At 47.7% G+C, this 19,173-nt stretch overlaps 1 long non-coding RNA gene across 1 annotated transcript in view; it reads left to right on the forward strand.

Moving 5' to 3' along the window:
• The first annotated feature begins 2,099 nt into the window (after nt 1-2,099).
• Nucleotides 2,100-19,173, forward strand: part of LOC141084561 (uncharacterized) — a 38,929-nt gene continuing 21,855 nt past the window's right edge. The window contains exon 1 of the long non-coding RNA XR_012231034.1: nt 2,100-2,623. This is a non-coding gene — a long non-coding RNA (uncharacterized lncRNA). The remainder of the gene's footprint in view (nt 2,624-19,173) is intronic.

Raw genomic sequence — 19,173 nt, forward strand, 5'->3', positions numbered from 1 at the left:
GCAGAGCCACGTGTGTACGAGGTGTACGGAGCGGAGCCACGTGTGTACGAGGTGTACGGAACAGAGCAGTGTGTACGAGGTGTACGGAGCGGAGCCGCGTGTGTACGAGGTGTACGGAGCGGAGCAGTGTGTGTACAAGGTGTACGGAGCGGAGCCGCGTGTGTCCGAGGTGTACGGAGCGGAGCCGCGTGTACGAGGTGTACGGAGCGGAGCCGTGTGTGTATGCGGTGAGGGGAGCCGTGTATACGAGATGTACGGAGAGGAGCCGTGTGTGTACGAGGTGTACGGAGCGGAGCCGCGTGTGTACGAGGTGTACGGAGCGGAGCCGCGTGTGTACGAGGTGTACGGAGCGGAGCCGCGTGTGTACGAGGTGTACGGAGCGGAGCCGCGTGTGTACGAGGTGTACGGAGCGGAGCCGCGTGTGTACGAGGTGTACGGAGCGGAGCCGCGTGTGTACGAGGTGTACGGAGCGGAGCCGTGTGTACGAGGGGTACGGAGCGGAGCCGTGTGTTTACGAGGTGTACGGAGCGGAGCCGTGTGTACGAGGTGTACGGAGCGGTGCCGTGTGTACGAGGTGTACGGAGCGGAGCCGTGTGTGTACGAGGTGTACGGAGCGGAGCCGTGTGTTTACGAGGTGTACGGAGCGGTGCCGTGTGTACGAGGTGTACGGAGCGGAGCCGTGTGTGTACGAGGTGTACGGAGCAGAGCCGCGTGTGTACGAGGTGTACGGAGCGGAGCCGCGTGTGTACGAGGTGTACGGAGCGGAGCCGCGTGTGTACGAGGTGTACGGAGCGGAGCCGCGTGTGTACGAGGTGTACGGAGCGGAGCCGCGTGTGTACGAGGTGTACGGAGCGGAGCCGTGTGTACGAGGGGTACGGAGCGGAGCCGTGTGTTTACGAGGTGTACGGAGCGGAGCCGTGTGTACGAGGTGTACGGAGCGGTGCCGTGTGTACGAGGTGTACGGAGCGGAGCCGTGTGTGTACGAGGTGTACGGAGCGGAGCCGTGTGTTTACGAGGTGTACGGAGCGGTGCCGTGTGTACGAGGTGTACGGAGCGGAGCCGTGTGTGTACGAGGTGTACGGAGCAGAGCCGTGTGTTTACGAGGTGTACGGAGCGGAGCCGTGTGTACGAGGTGTACGGAGCGGTGCCGTGTGTACGAGGTGTACGGAGCGGAGCCGTGTGTGTACGAGGTGTACGGAGCGGAGCCGCGTGTGTACGAGGTGTACGGAGCCGTGTGTGTACGCAGTGAGCGGAGCCGTGTGTGTACGAGGTGTACGGAGCGGAGCCGTGTGTACGAGGTGTACGGAGCGGTGCCGTGTGTACGAGGTGTACAGAGCGGAGCCGTGTGTGTACGAGGTGTACGGAGCGGAGCCGCGTGTGTACGAGGTGTACGGAGCGGAGCCGCGTGTACGAGGTGTACGGAGCCGTGTGTGTACGCAGTGAGCGGAGCCGTGTGTGTACGAGATGTACGGAGCGGACTCGAATATGTACGAGGTGTACGGAGCGGAGCCGTGTGTGTTTGTGGTGTACGGAGCGGAACCGTGTGTGTACGAGTTGTAGGAAGTGGAACCGTATGAGTACGAGGTGTACGGAGCGGAGCCGCGTGTGTACGAGGTGTACTGTGCGGAGCCACGCATGTTCGAGGTGTACGGAGCAGATATGTGCGTGAATTTTGGCATGGGGAGAGCCATTTGAAAGTTTGCACCGAGACTCATAACTTTGTAGTTACGCCACTGGGCGGTATCGTACTGTATGGGACCATTAATGGCTTCCCAAGGAGTTTACAGGCTGCACACTAGAGACACACGACACACTATGTGGCCCACTTTCCTTTTAAGGCTGAGGTAGGCCATTATATGGTACAATGAAATGTGCCACACACTCGACTATGGAAGATAAAAAGGGTTTGGCTCTTGAAAGAAGGGGAGGCAAAAATAAATGTGTAAAAAAAAGAAAGAAAATTGCCTGTAGCGTGAAGGGGCAGTGTGTGTGGGGCCTGGGACTGCAGGGCAGACTGTGGTGAGGGGCATGTGCCTGGTATTCTTACTGGTAGGAAATACCGAAAGCAATGCATACCAGGATACAAGTAAGGTGACACTTCTAGCAGGCACATGCATGGATTGCACTGGGGGGCGTTCCAGTGGTGGGGGCCGGGGGGCATTTCGCTCGCTGTCCGTCACTGACACATGGCCGTATCCCCACAACTTTTTCTGGGAGCAAAGCCTGAGCCTCTCAGTGCAAGTTAGGTTGGGAAATCCCCTCCCCTATTACCTCACTTGGTACCTCCCTGGCCCCTGACTGGCTCCCTGTCTCCACAAGACCAGCCCATGTTAGGGGGGTGTGTGATATTCCCGAGTTCATTGACAGCAGTGCGGGGGTCCCGTCACATGGGGCGAGCGGTGAGGACCCGGCACACCGGTGAGGACGCCATATGCTGCCCGGCACAACTTCCTCACGTGTGAACCGGTGCCACAAGCCAGGTGGCGGCAGAACAGCTGTGACAGCGCGGTGCCCGGCCCGGGAAGAGTTAAAGAGGGAGGGAGTGCACGGACTCCAACAAAGAATATGGCGAGACCGTGCAGGAAGCCAGAGCGCGGTGCCCTTCACTCCTCCCGCCGCCCGGGTAAGTGACCTTCCTGCGTGCCCCGCTGCTCCTCCACCGGCCGCCGGGAACTTGGAGGAAACTTCTGGGAAACCGGAAATCATGTCTCCTGGCGGCCGATGGTGGATGTGATCAGACGTGGGAAAGTGAGCGCTGGCATGTGTCCTGCTCAAGGGCACGGGAGCTGCCTGGATGCGCCAGCCTGTGCCCACACACACGCTGACCTGCCTAATGATACACAGGCTGTCCTGTTCCGTGTCCACAACTTCCCAAGCTTCTGTTTCCATGGCTACAGACTACAAACAAAGCCTGTAGTCTGACTGCTCATATGAAGCTTGCATCTGACCTGGGGTGTAACTACTATTGGTGCAGGGGTTGCAGTCGCCCGCAGGCCGTGGAGCCTAGGGGCACCTAAAGACCCTTTTGCCTTTAGAAAAAGACCAACACTGTTTAAAGACGTTCAATAATTGGAGGCCCAGTGTGAGCTTTTGGTTTGGGGCCCATGAGTTTCAGGTTAAGCCACTGATTTGACCCCTGATGGATCAAATGGTGAAGTGGGCCGGGGTGGTGGTCTTCGGCTCTGGGCCAAAAGGTTTCGTTCCCACTATGAGCTTTTGATACTGTTGCAAAAACTCAGCATCTTCCAGCTCCAGCAAAGTGAGGGGGATGTGTAGGAACCTCCTGCCTCGGTGTGAACTGACTGGCGGTGCTCGTTTCAGATCTGCAATATACCAGTTTCTCTTGCGGGTGCGCTGAGTTTCAGGGTAGGTGCAGACGATCAGTAATTGGGGGTGCGTTGGACGCATCACATGACCGCTCTGTCCACAGTGCTGCCGGCTATTGAACGCCGGTGAAACCGCATGTGATCACTGAACCGTGCCGATTCACTGCTTCCTATACACTGTACGGGTGACATTTATCTTGAGACTCGCGTCTCTGCACGATAAATAACTTGCTGCGGTCTGGAAAGACACACGTCCATCTCCGCAGGTGATTCATGGGGGTCCCTGGATGTGTAGTTGACATGGGACTTCTTGAAATCCCTTCCACTATGCTGTAACATCTGGCCGCTGCGGATGTACGCACCACCCAACCCGCAGCATGTATTGACCGTGTGCAGACTTTACCCATAAACTTGCATTAGATTCCGGATACACATGTAATCCACACCACAATATATCAATAAAGTTTTGTCAAAGGCAAATACCAGGAACTATCAAATACAAAGCAGCGTTGTTTAAAACCTGACGCACCAAAAAGAGACTTAAAACACAGCAGTAAAAACATTCACACAAGCATGCAAAGCGAAACTGCAAGTAGCCAACTTTAAGGCTGTGTGCACACGCTGCGGATTCCGCTGCATTTCCGCAGCGGTTTTGGACGCTGCGGACACGCAGCAGTTTTAGCTGCGGTGTACAGTACCATTCATTTGAATGGGAAAAAAAAAACGCTGTGCCGACGCTGCGGAAAAAACCGCGCGGATTTGCTGCGGTTTTGAATCCGCAGAAAGAATTGCATGTCAATTCTTTCTGCGGAAACCGCTGCGGGTTCCTATCTCCACCATTGTGGAGATAGTGAATCCGCAGGACCAAACCGCAGATAATCCGCAGGTCTTTGGACCTGCGGATTATCTGCGGTTTTTGCAAAATCCGTGCGGAATAATCCGCAGCGGATTCCGCAGCGTGTGCACATACCCTAAATAAGAGATGCAGAACTTCTGCAGCGTCAAAAGCTCATTGTTGGAGCGTAGCTAAAGGGCCCTTTACACATAGCGATATCGCTAAAGCGTCACCGATTTTGTGAAGCAGCAGTGATATAGCTAGCGATATCGCTACATGTGATACTTGCCTCCGACCGGCTTCCCCGCTGGTTATCGCTGATCGCACAGCTCCATTTCTCGTTGGGCGCTTCCTGCTGGTGCCGACGAGCGACGCGTGGACGCGGGAGGGAGGACGTCAGGATCGCCGCGTCTGACAGGTAAGTAACGACTGCTGCTGCGTCGCTACATCGCTGTGAGATCTGCCTGTGTGGCAGCTCACTAGCAACTATTTAGCGATGCACCAGCGATCCTGACCGGGTCGTATCGTGGTCGGGATCGCTGGTGCATCGCTAAATGTAAAGGGGGCTTTAGGCTATGTTCCCACTTTGCGTTTTTGCTGTGTTTTTTTTTTTTTTTTTTTTTTTTTTTTTTGTAATGCAAATTTTCACTTGTGTTTTACAGTACCAGCAAAAGCTATGAGATTTCAGAAATCGCATGCACACATTTTTTATATTTTTTCCTAACAGAATTGGAAAACTGTTTTTCAGCGCAGAAACGCTGCAGATCTGCACTGTGATTTTACAGTACAATGTAAATCAATGGAAAAAAAAGCTGTGTAGAATTGCTGCGGATTTAAAAGTGCATGTCACTTCTTTTGTGCGGATCTGCAGCGTTTCTGGACCCCTCCATGATAGAAATCCGCAGTGGAAAAAACTGCAGAAAATCCACATCAATTCTGCACAAAATCCGCATAAAAACAGCGGCAAATCCGCGGCTGCGGATTCTGCCAGGAGATGTGGATTTTGTGCAGAAAATTCTGCACCAATTTTCCTACATGTGCACATAGCCTTAGGGTGTGTGCACACGCTGCGGATTCTGCTGCGGTTCCGCAGCGGATTTGACCGCTGCGGGTCTGCAGCAGTTTTTGCTGCGGTGTACAGTACCATTATTCCCTATGGGAATAAAAAAACCGCAGTGCAGATTTTTCCGCGCGGTTTTGAAACCGCAGAAAGAATTGACATGTTAATTCTTTCTGCGGATTCCGCTGCGGTTTGCCATCTCCTCCATTGTGGAGATGAAAAACCGCAGAGCAATCCGCAGGTAAAACTGCAGGTCTTTTGATCTGCGGATTTTACAAAATCCGCACGGCCAAATCCGCACCCCATTCCGCAGCATGTGCACGTAGCCTTAGTATTTTTTAAAAACTGCAGCGTGTCACTTTTCAGTGTTTTGGCAGCGTTTTTTCACCCATAGAAATGAATGAATAAGTGCAAAAACGCTGGTATCAGGTTTTGGTGCAGAAAATTCAGGAGCGGGCATGAAAAATGCCACACAGCTTTTTTTTTTTTTTTCTTTTTTTTTTTTTTTTGAAAGCAGCTTCTGTACTGCCAAGAGAGCAGGTTTTGCCTGCAGGGAAAAAAAAGCGACATGTGAACATGGCCTTACCCTGTTTGTGGGTAGGGCAGACTTCAAGGTTTTATTGGGAGATTGATGCCTTTCATCAGAAGACACCTGATCTGCAGTATGTGTAAAACTAAGCTGATCGGTGCCCTAACCTGTAGGGTTTGTGTACACTAGGTCCCCCTCGTAACTGAACTGTGTATATATATATATATATATATATATATATATATATATATATATATTATAATATTTTTTTTTTTATGGCCAGGTCACTACTTTTAACTGCTCTGCGTTTCTGGAAACCTGATGCTGTAGGAACTCCTTGCTGTTATATTGATTTGTCTTAGTGTCTTCCGGATGCTTTTTTAGGTGGGTTTGACAGCGGACCCACATGGGAAAGGCATCATGTGCTCTTGCCCTTCACCCGGACAGCAGTCCCACTCCCCTAAACCGGAGCTGATCAGCAGCCATTATACATTTCTTTTGTGATATTGCAGCCAAGTGTATCCAAAAGATCAGTCCTTCTTTTTAACACTTGACTATCTCCAGCAGTCCCATAGAGCAGGGGTCCCCAACCTTTTTTGCACCAGGGACCGGCTTCAAGCAAGCCCATTCTTCCATGGCCCGGCAGTGTGGGGATGGAGGTGGGGCAGGGCTTTGGTGATAAGGGGGAGGGGCTATGGACGGGGATATAGTTTAGTAGTGCATACTTATCATTTAATTATAACATTTATAATGTGACTCAACTCGCCATAGGTTTTGAAGTGGGAGCACCGGGCTGGTTTCCCTGTATCAGTGGGAGCACTGGGCTTGTTTTCCTGCGACAAGACGGTCCCATCTAGGGTTGATGGCAGACAGCAACACCCTTGTATGCATGGCTGGGCTCCCCCATCATACTTACCCTCACACCGTTGCTGAACTTCCCTGCATCTCTATCTATCCTCTCGTGCTGCTGGGTGAGTTATATAGCCTCATCGGTGTGACTTTATTTTTATTTGGTGCTACGAAGTTCTTCAGCCACCTTCTGGCTCTCATAGACTTACACTGAGTAGTGACTTTCGGGAGTAATCCAGCAGGTTACAGACCCCGATAACCGATGTCAAATTCTTAAACAATTTATGCTATTTTGAAGAACTTGGTGCAAAGGAAAAAATATCACAAGAAGCAAAAGTAATGAAAGCACAGCAGTAAATCTGCTACATATGGGTGATTTGCTCATCGCCCATATGTAGCAGAGCTGGTCGGGTTGTGCATGCTTCTAGCCTCCTATGGAGGCTATTGAAGCTTGCCAAAAGTTATAAAAAAAAAAAACAAAAAAAAAAAAAACAAAAAAAAAAGTTCAAATCACCCCCCCCCCCTTTCGCCCCAATCAAAATAAAACAAAAAAAAAAAATCCCACATACACATAATGGGTATCGCCGCGTTAAGAATCGCCCGATCTATCAATAAAATAAAAGCATTAACCCAATCACTAAACGGCGTAGTGAGAAAAAAAATTCAAAACGCCAGAATTACGTTTTTTTCGGTTGCCACGACATTGCATTAAAATGCAATAACGGGCGATCAAAAGAATATATTTGCACAAAAGTGGTATCATTGAAAATGCCAGCTCGGCACGCAAAAAGTAAATCCTCACCTGACCCCAGATCACAAAAAATGGAGACGCTACGGGTCTCAGAAAATTGCGCAATTTTTTTCTTTATTTCGCTAACTTTGGATTTATTTTTTTTTTTTTTTTTTTCACCGCTTGGATAAAAGAGAAGATAAACATGTTTGGTGTCTATGAACTCGTAATGACCTGGAGAATCATAACGGCAGGTTAGATTTATCATCTAGTGAGCCTAGCAAAAAAACAAGTGTGGGATGGCACTTTTTTTGCAATTTCACCACACTTGGAATTTTTTTTTTCCCATTTTCGAGTACACGACATGGTAAAGCCAATGGTGTTGTTTAACAGTACAACTTGTCCCGCACAAAATAAGCCCTCACATGGCCATATTGACAGAAAAATAAAAGTTATGGCCTGGGAAAGAAGGGGAGCGAAAAATCGAAAAAAGCTCCAGGAGTGAAGGGGGTTAAAAGCACTCTGTAAATTTAATAATCTTATCTTATGCTGCTAATCTTGGTCAACTGTACAGGGTGGGCCGTTTATATGGATACACCTGGGTGGGCTGACTTCAAAATGGTCGCCATGGTCACCACCCATCTTGAAAAGTTTTCCCCCTCCTATATACTAATGTGCCACAAACAGGAAGTTGATATCACCAACCATTCCCATTTAATGTAGGTGTATCCATATTAATGGCCCATCCGGTATTGTCTATTACATAGACGGTGTATAGCGCTCTGATCTGTCTGCCCGGACTGCTAGTCTTTCTCCAGAAAATCCCTGTTAACTGCTACAATAACTCTCAGAATGATGTCCTTTTTAGAAGCTGGAGATAGTGGACTTTTAATTGCCTAGTGCTTTTATGAGGCAATGTATATCAACCACATGCAAGTCTTGACAAAGAAGCATAGGTTTGGGCATTCATTCATTGGCCTTGTCTGTATTCATACCAATGAAAACAAACCTACAAAAAAATAAATAAATAATTCTGCCTAGCAAACTGATGTTCTGCAAATTTGTGTGGTCTGACCTTGTTTTAACGTCGGCATGCACCCGATCTGTTCTAACACCACAGCTATAAATCATTGCTTTTCTGCGCTGATGTAGGAGAGTTCAAGGGTAATGGGGCATCTGTAGAAGACGAGTATACTTGTACTACATTTTATGTGACGCAGGGTCACTAAATCTTTATTCAGAACTACTAAATGCATACCTAGATCCAAAAGGAGATTACTAAATTTTTATTTTTTTTTAAAGTATACTGTGTCCGTATCTTTAGTAGAATGAGCATTCAGAAGGAAAATTATAGGAAAGGCTAAATCCAAACAAATTATTATTTTTTTTTTGCTATGGAATATAAGTTGGTTAAATAAAAAGATGTAATATAAAAGTGAGGTTTCTGGTGGTTCAGAAAAATGGTGGCTGTCGTTTTGCTGAATCCACACAACTGATCTACAAAAAAAATGGTGAATGCAGATTTTTGTTAAATTTGAGTACAAGTCACTTCCTCTAGCATTTATTTGCTCATCATAGACTATAATGGGTACATTTTTTATTTTTTATTTTTTTTATTTTTTTATCCATTGGGGGGAAAAAAAAACTGTTCTATTACGTAATTGAATAAACAGTCTTCTGAATGAGACATTGCAAAGAAAGAATGTGTTTGGCAATAACAGGGAATTTATTAAATCCTTCCTTATGTCTGCCACTTTTGAGAGCTTGGAAAGGAAGTGACTTTCAATTTCTCCTGTATGCAGCGTAAAGGGATATTGCCAGAATCACATTATCTTTCACAAAGCACAGTAAGTGCATACTTGTTGATCTACAACAAACTTGTTTTTTTTTTTTTCTCTTTAACCTTCATTGACCCCCAATCTCTATCTGCCTCATTGCATCCAGTTTCACATAGCTGAATGGGCAGACCTGTTATCTGGTAAAACTACACTTCCCAGCAGCATTTGTTTCCTGTGGGCTGCTGTGTAGTACCACCTTATTCTTCTGTGCAATGTCTGACATTTTCTGCCCCTTACCTCACAAAAAGCTATTCTGATGTTTTACATAGTTGTCTGGTTCTGGCAGGCTGTCCTGTAATCCTCCACAAAGGCAGAGCTGTATTGAGTGCCTGCAGCTGACAGATAAGTGAGGTGAGACTGAAAATGCTTCTGTTGATGCATACAGTAGATGATGATTCTCTGTCATATGCATCCTCAGAGCAGCATTTCCACTTTCACGTTGCGGGCAGCATACACCGCTCAACTAAGCTCTGCCCTTGTACACAGAGCCCCATCCTGCTGTATTCTCTCCTGGCATCACACCGGCTGCTTCCTATTTGCGGTATCTACTCACGGTGTGTAATGTGGGAAAGCTTCACTCAATTCCAATGCACCATTCCTCAAAGTGGAGGCTCTGGTTTAGACATGTACCAGAACTGAGCTTTTCTGGATAAGGGTGCAGACAGACGGCCATATAACTTGTGCGATGATCGCATCACACTGCATGGACTGTCCCGGCACCTCTTCTGACGGAGCATGACAGTGTGATGTATTTCTATGCAGCTGTCGTGTTCGGGTCAAGAGAGCAGATGGCCAATGCGAGGATTGCGTTGCGATCTTCCAACAAATTATACGGCCGTCTGTCTGCGCCCTAAAAGACTGCCCTCTGCCTGATTGACCATGAGCTGCAACTCCTCAGTTACCAAAGGACAGTTTCAATGGAATCTGAAGACTTAAGGCTTGGAAAAGCATCTTCAAAGGGGGTGATATGTGCAAAATGCGTCCGATTTTTAAAAATGGGTTATATTGACACAAATGAATAGGTGTGTGTATATTATAAGACCATATTAAAGTCTGAATAACTACTTTTATATTTTTTTCAGTAACACATGTTGATCTTTAGACACCTGTTATGTAAACTATTTTTTAAACGCAAAATTTTATGAACTGGCTTTTGTCAGTATAAATATTTGGATATTGCCAGTTACAATTCATAGTGTAATTGCTAAAGTATCTGTATTTGGCAAATAGTGTGGCAAATCTTGTCTTCCTTTGCTGTAAATATTGAGAATTAAAAATTGCTACTTTTTTTTTTTTTTTTTTTTTTTTTTTGCTCAGGAACTAAATCTTTGACTTTTCTGTAAAGGTAATCCATATGTTTGATTGACAGGATGCATTATGCTAAAACTAGTTTTCTTTCCACCAGAATAGCAGGCAAATCTGACATGCAAGCTTCCATTATCAGAGTATATTTAGTATTTTAGAATATTGGAAGCCAGTAAGGGCATAATACACTAAGTGTATCTGTAACTTTTTGGGTAAAGAGAAATCATTGCTATTATGTCTTGCTTCTTTTTGACAAGAACTGTGCTGGCTGCGGCAAAAATCTTACTGTGAAACCTGTGTGGAAATATGATGTACACCGTTCGAGATATTCCCATCTCCAAAATCCTATCCCAATGTGTAGTAATAGCAAATACCTCCAATTTGAAATGTAGTAGTGAATCAGAAACTTTCTCTTTCCTTGTTTGTAGTCGTTGCAGAACCTTAGGAATCCGTGGTTACGACCACTAGCTAACTGTCACTATGTCAGAGGCCGTAACCATAGATACCTAAGGTCCTGCAATGCCTGCACATGAGGAAAGAGACATAGCGAATCAGAATAACTATACTACATTTCTAATTGGAGGTAGTTGCTAATAATAATCCTACTACATATCGGGATAGGATATTGCAGATTGGCATACCTCTAAGTTTTCTGGATTTATTGTGACACAGTCAAAATGTCATATAGTGTTTGTGCAGAGCCTAAAAATGAGGAGTTTATACTCTACAAGTTAACAGATCTCAGGATGGATAAACCTCTTTCAGAGAAGTCTAATTGCTATCATTGGTTGTGCACCACAAACTATGGTCTATTACGTGACTGTATCCTGTCTGTTCTGAAGAAGCTGTAATGTGATTGTACATAGTTACAAAGCATTTGGTCCAAGCGCTCTTCCTACATTATCAGCTGTTTGGGGCTGGGCAGTGGCGATCCGCAGTATGCTTTGATGGCGAGCTTGTTTTGTGCTGTGAATAAAGTCCCACATTCACAACTTTAACCTCAAATATGCGACCTGCCTAGATTTTGATGTTAGCAGCCGTTGTCTGGAAGCTTGCTTTCATTGCAGGATTAGTTTCCCTTTTAAGCAGGATTTGTCTTGGGGGTGGGCATATATGTCCTTTTAATAAGTCTCTCTGGAAGAACGGTTCCTAACTTTAATAGCAGTCGATGTCCGTTTGTTTGTTTCACGTGGAAATGCAATTACCAATGGGGAATTCTGCATGAGAAAAAGCCCCACCTGATCCCATACTACAGTAAAATGCAAGTGAATGGGGTTTTTGAAGACTCCTTTTACACACGCATTGCATATTTTGGGGATTACACCCAATTTTCATGTGTCTCATGCTATATTCTGTAGGGGTGACAGACTTTCCCCACAAACTTACCTTTCGCATTACAAAAGGTTGAAATCTGCAGTCAAGCGTGCACCTAAACCTGTGTTACAGGTTTCATTGTGGTTTTGCTCCTGGTATTCTCCCCAGCATACCCATCCTGTGTGTGAACATGGCCTTATTGGTTGTAATGTTTGCAGTACGCTATTTAAGATGTAAGACACTAGTCCCGTATCATGAAGTGCATATGTGCTCGGAACAGCCATTTCTACAGCATTCCCCCTTTCTATACGAGTACAGGTAGCTTACACATGCTACCCTTCCCCCGGGTGCCAAGCAAGGCAAAGTTCTCTCCCTGCATAATTTGTCATTTTCGCTGTTGTGTATGTGGTGCTGTTGTGGCAACATTTCATGTCCTCTGCTTGTCCTTGAATAACTTGCATGCTTTGGTAGCAGAGTGGATATTTCTGTCTTAACCTCTCATTTATGTCTGTATTACATCCAGGATTCAGCGTGAAATTACACTGCCGCATGTCACAACTGCTTCTGTGTTTTGTCACGTCAATATTTTTTTGGCCATTCGCCAGCTCCCATTGTGATCAAAGTTCCCTCTTTGGCATACTGTTCCCATCTCTGCCATATAACACGGCAGCTCCATGCTGATTCGTCTTGAAATAATCTGAAGTGTGTAATATGTTCTCCTTTGAACTGCATAATCTACCTAACGACTTGATATTTTGGTTCTCAATGAGAAATATAACTGGATTATTTGTCAAAGGTAAGGGGGTGAAAAAGTTAATTACGCCCTTTTTTTTTTTTTTTTTTTTTAAATTTTTTTCCGAACTTGGATGGGATGCCACTTGTAAAATGAGTCACAATGAGCCAGAGTTGTCAACTTTTTTAAATTTAATTTCTGGACAGCTTCTCAAAAAAAAAAAAAAAATTGCGTACTTTTTTATGGACACATTTTAAAACCATAGTATACCGTTAAAGGGAATCTGTCAGCAGGTTTTTGCTATCTTATCTGGGAGGAGCATAATGTAGGCAGAGAGGCCATCCAACTGTGTAGTCCTCAAGGCCCACCAGCAGATCATGTTTTCAGGATTTCCTTAGTATTGCTCAGGTGATGATTGCAGCACCTGTACAATACAAGGGAAATCCTGAAAACCTGGCCTGTTGGTGGGCCTTGAGGACTGGAGTTGGGGAACCCTGGCTTAGATTACTGGGTGCAGCCATTCAGAAACAAAAGTTTTTAGATTTGACAGTGCAGCAGAGTTTAGAAAGCTAACCCTATCCACATCAGGCTCTGTGTATACAGTACAAAGTCTATAGACAGAGAGCTGCTTATCACTGAAGGAGGCGGAGTCGGACTACCAGACACTCACTGCTGTGTCCAAGCAGTCATAAGCTCCTGGTGCTAATACAATCATAGCAAATGGAGGAGCTTGATAAGAGAAACATAGCTGAAATCTGTTTTTTTTTAAAGGGAATCTGTCACCCCATAACTATCTGACACTCACCCTGACTATACTGTCATAGATGTCGATCACTACAGTATACTCTTAAGGGCCCGTCACACTGAGATCGCTAAAGCGTCACCGATTTTGTGACGCAGCAGCGATATCTGTGTGTGATACTTGCCTCCGATCGGCTCCCCCGCTGGTTATCGCTGGTCGCGCGAGAACGTCCCGGGCCGTTTCTCGTTGGCCACTTCCTGCTGGCGCCAACGAGCGACGCGTGGACCCGGGCGGGTGGACGTCTTTATCACCGCGTCTGACAGGTAAGTAACGACCGCCGACCGCTGCTATGTCGCTGGTGAGATCTGCCTGTTTGGCAGCTCACTAGCGACCATTTGGCGATGCACCAGCAATCCTGACCGGGTCGTATTGTTGTCGGGATCGCTGGTGCATTGCTATTATTTTTTTTTTTTTTTTTTTTTTTTTTTTTTTTTCTCTTTCCCCCATGACGGCACCACGGAGAGAGGGGATCTGCCCCCACGGGGACAGGAAACCTACAGATAAAAAGGTGGTACCTCTCTCCCACATCAGTTGGTTTCCTGTCCCCATAGAGAACCTACGGACTCACCAGTCGTCGTTGGATGCTGGGGCCGACCAGTCTGGGGGATGATAGTGGGAGTTCCCTGTCCCGGCTGGGGCGGTGACCCGAAGTGCCACCGCCGGGGTCAGCGGGCCTCCAGGGTGTGCGAGGGGGAGAGGTGGCAGAAGATGCTCCAGAAGACCGCCTCTCCCAGGTGTAGGTGGCTGGGCACGAGCAGAGGCCTGCAGAAACACGCTCCAAGGACAGTGTGCGGCTGGTGCAGGAAGTATCCGGGTCGCCGCAAGGCATTCTGGGAGCGGCAGCATGCGCGCAGGGCCAGTGACGCCACCACCACCTCAATGCATCCCTGGGACCGGTCGCAGAGCGCGCGGGGCCGGGTGCGGCGCAATGCATCCCTGGGAGCCCAGGGTGCCGGGGCGCAGCCAGAGGGGAAAAGAAGAAAAAAAGGCGCGCTCCCCCAAGTGGCAGTGGCCGGAAGGGGAATGGCGATATTTAAAGAAACCACCAGGCAAAAGATGGCTGCATCTCCTGGAAGCATGTCTGAGCCTCCAGAGGAGCAACCGCAGCTGGACATGTCCTCCGACACAGGACACCAGCGACAATCACCGCAACAGCAGCCACAGCGTCAAAGCAGCAGCCGCTCTGGATCCCGGCGCAGCAAGGAGCCCAGTGGGGCAGTGGCTACAAAAAACAAGGCTCCCGCAGACCCGGTGGTCCCTCCAGATCCGGTATCCTTCTTCGGCCTGATGGGTAAGTGGACTACGTGAATGTACAAGCTGTAACTAGGGCCTGGCCTCCTCTTTTAGGGGAGGAAGTGCACGCATAAGGCCAATCACAAGATTTGCCCACTTTGTAAAGAGGAGCTTTCCACAGGGTGGGGGAAAAGGCTTTGCCAAACCTGTGTTGATCACACGATTTGTAAAGAATCTCTGAGGTTCGCCTCCGACCTCAGGGCCCTAATCAAACACCAGGTAGAAAACAGTCAAAACCCTCCAGGGAGGAAGAAAAAAGCATAGCAAAACTAAGGCCAGGGACCCCGAGTCAGACCTCAGCGATAGGGAGAGCGAACCTTCAACATCAAACCCAGACAGTTCAGCATCCGACTCTTCGTCCTCTGAAGAGGGGGGTCACAGCTGCTTCCCTATCGAGGAAACGGATAATTTAGTAAAAGCAATTAGAACCACTATGGGACTGGTAGACACCAGACCCAAAAGAACTATCCAGGACGCCATGTTCAGCGGATTAAAACAAAAAAGAGATCATTCCCCATGAACGAAAATATTCAAGCGCTAATACAGAGGGAATGGAAAAGGCCGGAGAAAAAGGGACTCCTAGCTCCAAAAAGGAAATATCCCTTTGAAGACCCAAGCTGTTCATTTTGGGAGAAGGCGCCAAAGGTGGATGTAGCTATAGCAAAAGCGTCGAAAAAATTTGCTCTGCCGTTTGAAGATATGGGAACATTAAAAGATCCCATGGACAAAAAAGCGGAAACCTTCCTAAAAGGTTCCTGGGAGGCAGCAGAAGGAGGACTGAAACCCAGCATAGCTGCCACATGCACAGCTAGAGCCCTGATGGTGTGGTTAGATCATTTGGAGGACCAACTGAAGAATAAAACACCAAGAGGTGCGATTCTAGAATCGGTCCCATTGATGAGAGGAGCGGCGGCCTTTCAGCTGATTCAATCTGACGGCTAGAGCAGCTTCTTTTTCGAATGCGGCAAGGAGAGCACTTGGCTCAAATGCTGGATGGGGGACCTGCAGACGAAATCCAAACTTTGCTCCATTCCCTGTGAAGGCGAATTCCTTTTCGGGCCCACACTGGACGATATCCTGGACAAAGCAGGGGATAAAAAGTCTTTCCCCAACCAGTCCAATTTTCCCTTCAAGCGGTTTCGGAGCAGGAAATTTATCCAGAGAAAGCCGCCTAAAAATTCCCAGGATAAGTGGGAGGACAGGAGAGAAAAAGGGTTCATGTTTGGGAAACAGACAAAAAACAACCCCAATGAAGGGGTCTCCCAGGAAGGAGGAAGATTGGGCCACTTCTTCCCAACCTGGGAAAACATATCACAGTTCCTGGATCCTGAACGTCCTAAAAACAGGCCTTAAATTAAGCTTCCACACCTCTCCCAAACCCTCTTTTGTAGTGACCCCATAAAGACAGTCGGTGGAAGAGCAAGATGCGGTTCAACTGTAGATTCAGACCCTGGTGGAAAAATCAGTACTACAAGAGGTCCCTCACTGAGAAAAAGGAGAAGGCTTCTATTCCCCTATCTTCCTAAGAAGGAAGCCAGATGAGACATTCAGGATAATAAACCTGAAAATATTGAACAAATGCCTGATAATCCATCCATTCAAATTGGAGACAATAAAATCTGCGGTAAAAATGCGTTTTCCAGCCTGTTACATGATGATACTCGACTTAAAAGACTCGTACTATCACGTCCGCATACACACGGACTACCGCCAGTATCTCAGGATAGCAGTCACCGTAAGGGGAAAAATAAGGCACTACCAGTTCAAGGCTCTCCAATTCGGGCTGGCCATCGCCCGGAGAGTCTTCGCAAAAATTATAGCGGAAATCATGGCACATTTAAGGGAGTAGGACGTACTTGGGCGACTTTCTAGTGATGGGCAACTCCCCTTCTCACTGCAGAGATCAGTTGAACAGGACTATGGAGACACTGACCAGCCTAGGCTGGCTGCTAAATCTGCCAAAATCTCAGGCGATCCCGAGTCAAGTACAAGAGTACCTGGGCATTACCATAGACTCGCTCAGACAAGAGTGTCGTCTCCCAGAAGGGAAAGCGATACACATGAGACAAATAGCGACAAGGGCAAAAATTCACACAGCAACAACACTGAGGCCATGTCCCTGCTCGGCTCAATGACAGCCTATATACCAGCTGTGCAGTGGGCTCAAGCCCATACAAGGAGTCTTCAGTGGGAGATACTAGCTGCAGAGATTTCTCTTCACGGAAATTTAGAAGGGCGATTAGACATCTCGCCCGAAACGGCTCACTCACTGCAATGGTGGATGGAGCCTTCCAACTTATCCCGGGGGGTCCCTTGGGTTCTACCGATATCTCGAGTCCTTACCACGGATGCAAGCCCCAGGGGGTGGGGGGCTCACTTGGAGAACCAGGTAGCACAAGGGGTCTGGACGAAGGAGCAGCCTCCTCAAATGTAAAGGAGCTCTTAGCGGTAAAGCTCGCCCTCCTGCATTTTCTGAGCTCCCTCAGGTCCCACCATGTGAGGGTATTTTCGGACAACAGCACGGTTGTCGCTTACTTGAACCATCAGGGGGGTACAAGGTCCCGCGCCCTAAGGTAAGTGACAAAATCAATTTTTCAGTTCGCAGAGGGAAATCTAAGCTCACTGACCGCACTACACATAAAAGGTGTAGACAACGTGACGGCAGATTTCCTAAGTCGCACACAGCTAAGACAGGGAGAGTGGGAGTTAAACCAAGAGATTTTCACTCAAATATCGACACTATGGAGGAAACCCAGCATAGATCTATTTGCCAACAGGACGAATCGGAAGGTGAAAACCTTCTGCTCTATAGACCCCGCCGGGAACCCAATAGCCCTGGATGCCCTCATGATCCCCTGGCACTTCCCCCTTGCTTACGCGCTTCCACCGATGGCCTTAATTCCATCAGTTCTGAGGAAGATCCGGGAGGACAAGGCAAGGGTAATATTAATAGCCCCCTTCTGGCCGAGAAGGATGTGGTTCCCTTGGTTGAGGAGAATGTCCATCTTCGACCCTTGGGTCCTCCCGGATATCCCGACCCTTCTCTCGCAGGACCCAGTACTGCACCCTCAGGTGGAGAACCTACATATGACGGCCTGGAATTTGAAAGGGCTCTATTAAGCAACAGAGGCTTTTCACAAAATTTAGTGTCCACCCTGCTACGGAGTAGAAAACCGGTAACCACTAAACTGTACAGAAGGATCTGGAGGAAGTTCCTCTCAGTATCAAATACCAGTGCAAGAGGGGAGGTACCGCTATCAAAGATCCTAGAGTTCCTGCAGAAGGGGTTAGAGCAATGTTTAGCTACCAACACATTGAAAGTTCAGGTGGCAGCCCTAAAGCCTCTTTACAACTATGACTTGGCAGGGAACCGTTGGGTGGCCAGGTTCATTAAGGCAGCCAGCAGATCCAGACCTATGTCTTCCCTAAACACTCCTCCCTGGGATCTAAACTTGGTCCTCTCAGCCCTGTCCAAACCTCCCTTTGAACCGTTACAAGAGGCCCCACTGAAACTGATATCACTCAAGACCTCCCTCCTGGTAGCCCTGACATCAGCCCAAGAATCAGTGATATCCAGGCCCTGTCAGCCTTCCCTCCGTTTACACAGAGGAGGGTGGTACTTAGGCTGGGTCTGTCCTATCTGCCAAAGGTAGCGTCCCGATTCCACAGAACTCAAGAAATCTCTCTCCCCTCATTTTGCCCCAATCCCAAAAACAAGGGAGAAGAGACCCTACACACATTAGATGTCAGGAGATGCCTAATTGAATATCTAGCGGCTACCAGGGAGTGTAGGAAGGATAGGTCTCTTTTTGTCTGCTTCCAGGGGCCAAAGAGGGCGAAAGGCATCAAAGAGAGCGCTGGCCAGGTGGATAAGAGACGCCATCACCTTATTGTACTCGTCACAGGGGGCAGACATTCCAGGCAGAATAACAGCCCATTCCACAAGAGCGGTGTCACTTCCTGGGCAGAGAGAGGGGGGCGTCTCCATTGAACAGATATGTAGAGCCGCCACTTGGTCCTCTCCTTCGACTTTCTTTAACCACTATCGGCTGGACCTAGCCACCTCCTCAGTTCTAACCTTTGGTAGAAGGGTGCTAGAGGCAGTGGTCCCCCCCCCAAATTGATAGTCTCTGCAATTCTTTCCATGGTACCGTCATGGGGGAAAGAGAAAATCGTATTTACTTACCGTTAGCGGTATTTTTGAGCCCATGACGGCACCCGTACATTCCCTACCTACACGCGTGGGGTGCGCACTTATTGTAAATACAGTTTAGCCAAAAAGTCATGTGGTGTCTCACCTACGCAATTTAAGCAATTTAATTATAGAAATTTGTTGTTTTTTCTTAGCGTTGTGTTAGTATTAGCCTGAAGTTCCGTTAATGCTCTGTAAAACTGATGCGGGAGAGAGGTACCGCCTTTTTATCTGTAGGTTTCCTGTCCCCGTGGGGCAGATCCCCCTCTCTCCGTGGTGCTGTCGTGGGCTCAGAGAAATACCGTTAACAGTAAGTAACTACAATTTTTTCCTTTTGTGCGCACACAGGAAAAAAAGCAACCGGAGG

This window comes from Dendrobates tinctorius, unplaced genomic scaffold, assembly GCF_039654945.1.
Source record: "Dendrobates tinctorius isolate UK_male_01 unplaced genomic scaffold, ASM3965494v1 ptg000024l, whole genome shotgun sequence".
Classification (NCBI taxonomy): Eukaryota; Metazoa; Chordata; class Amphibia; order Anura; family Dendrobatidae; genus Dendrobates; species Dendrobates tinctorius.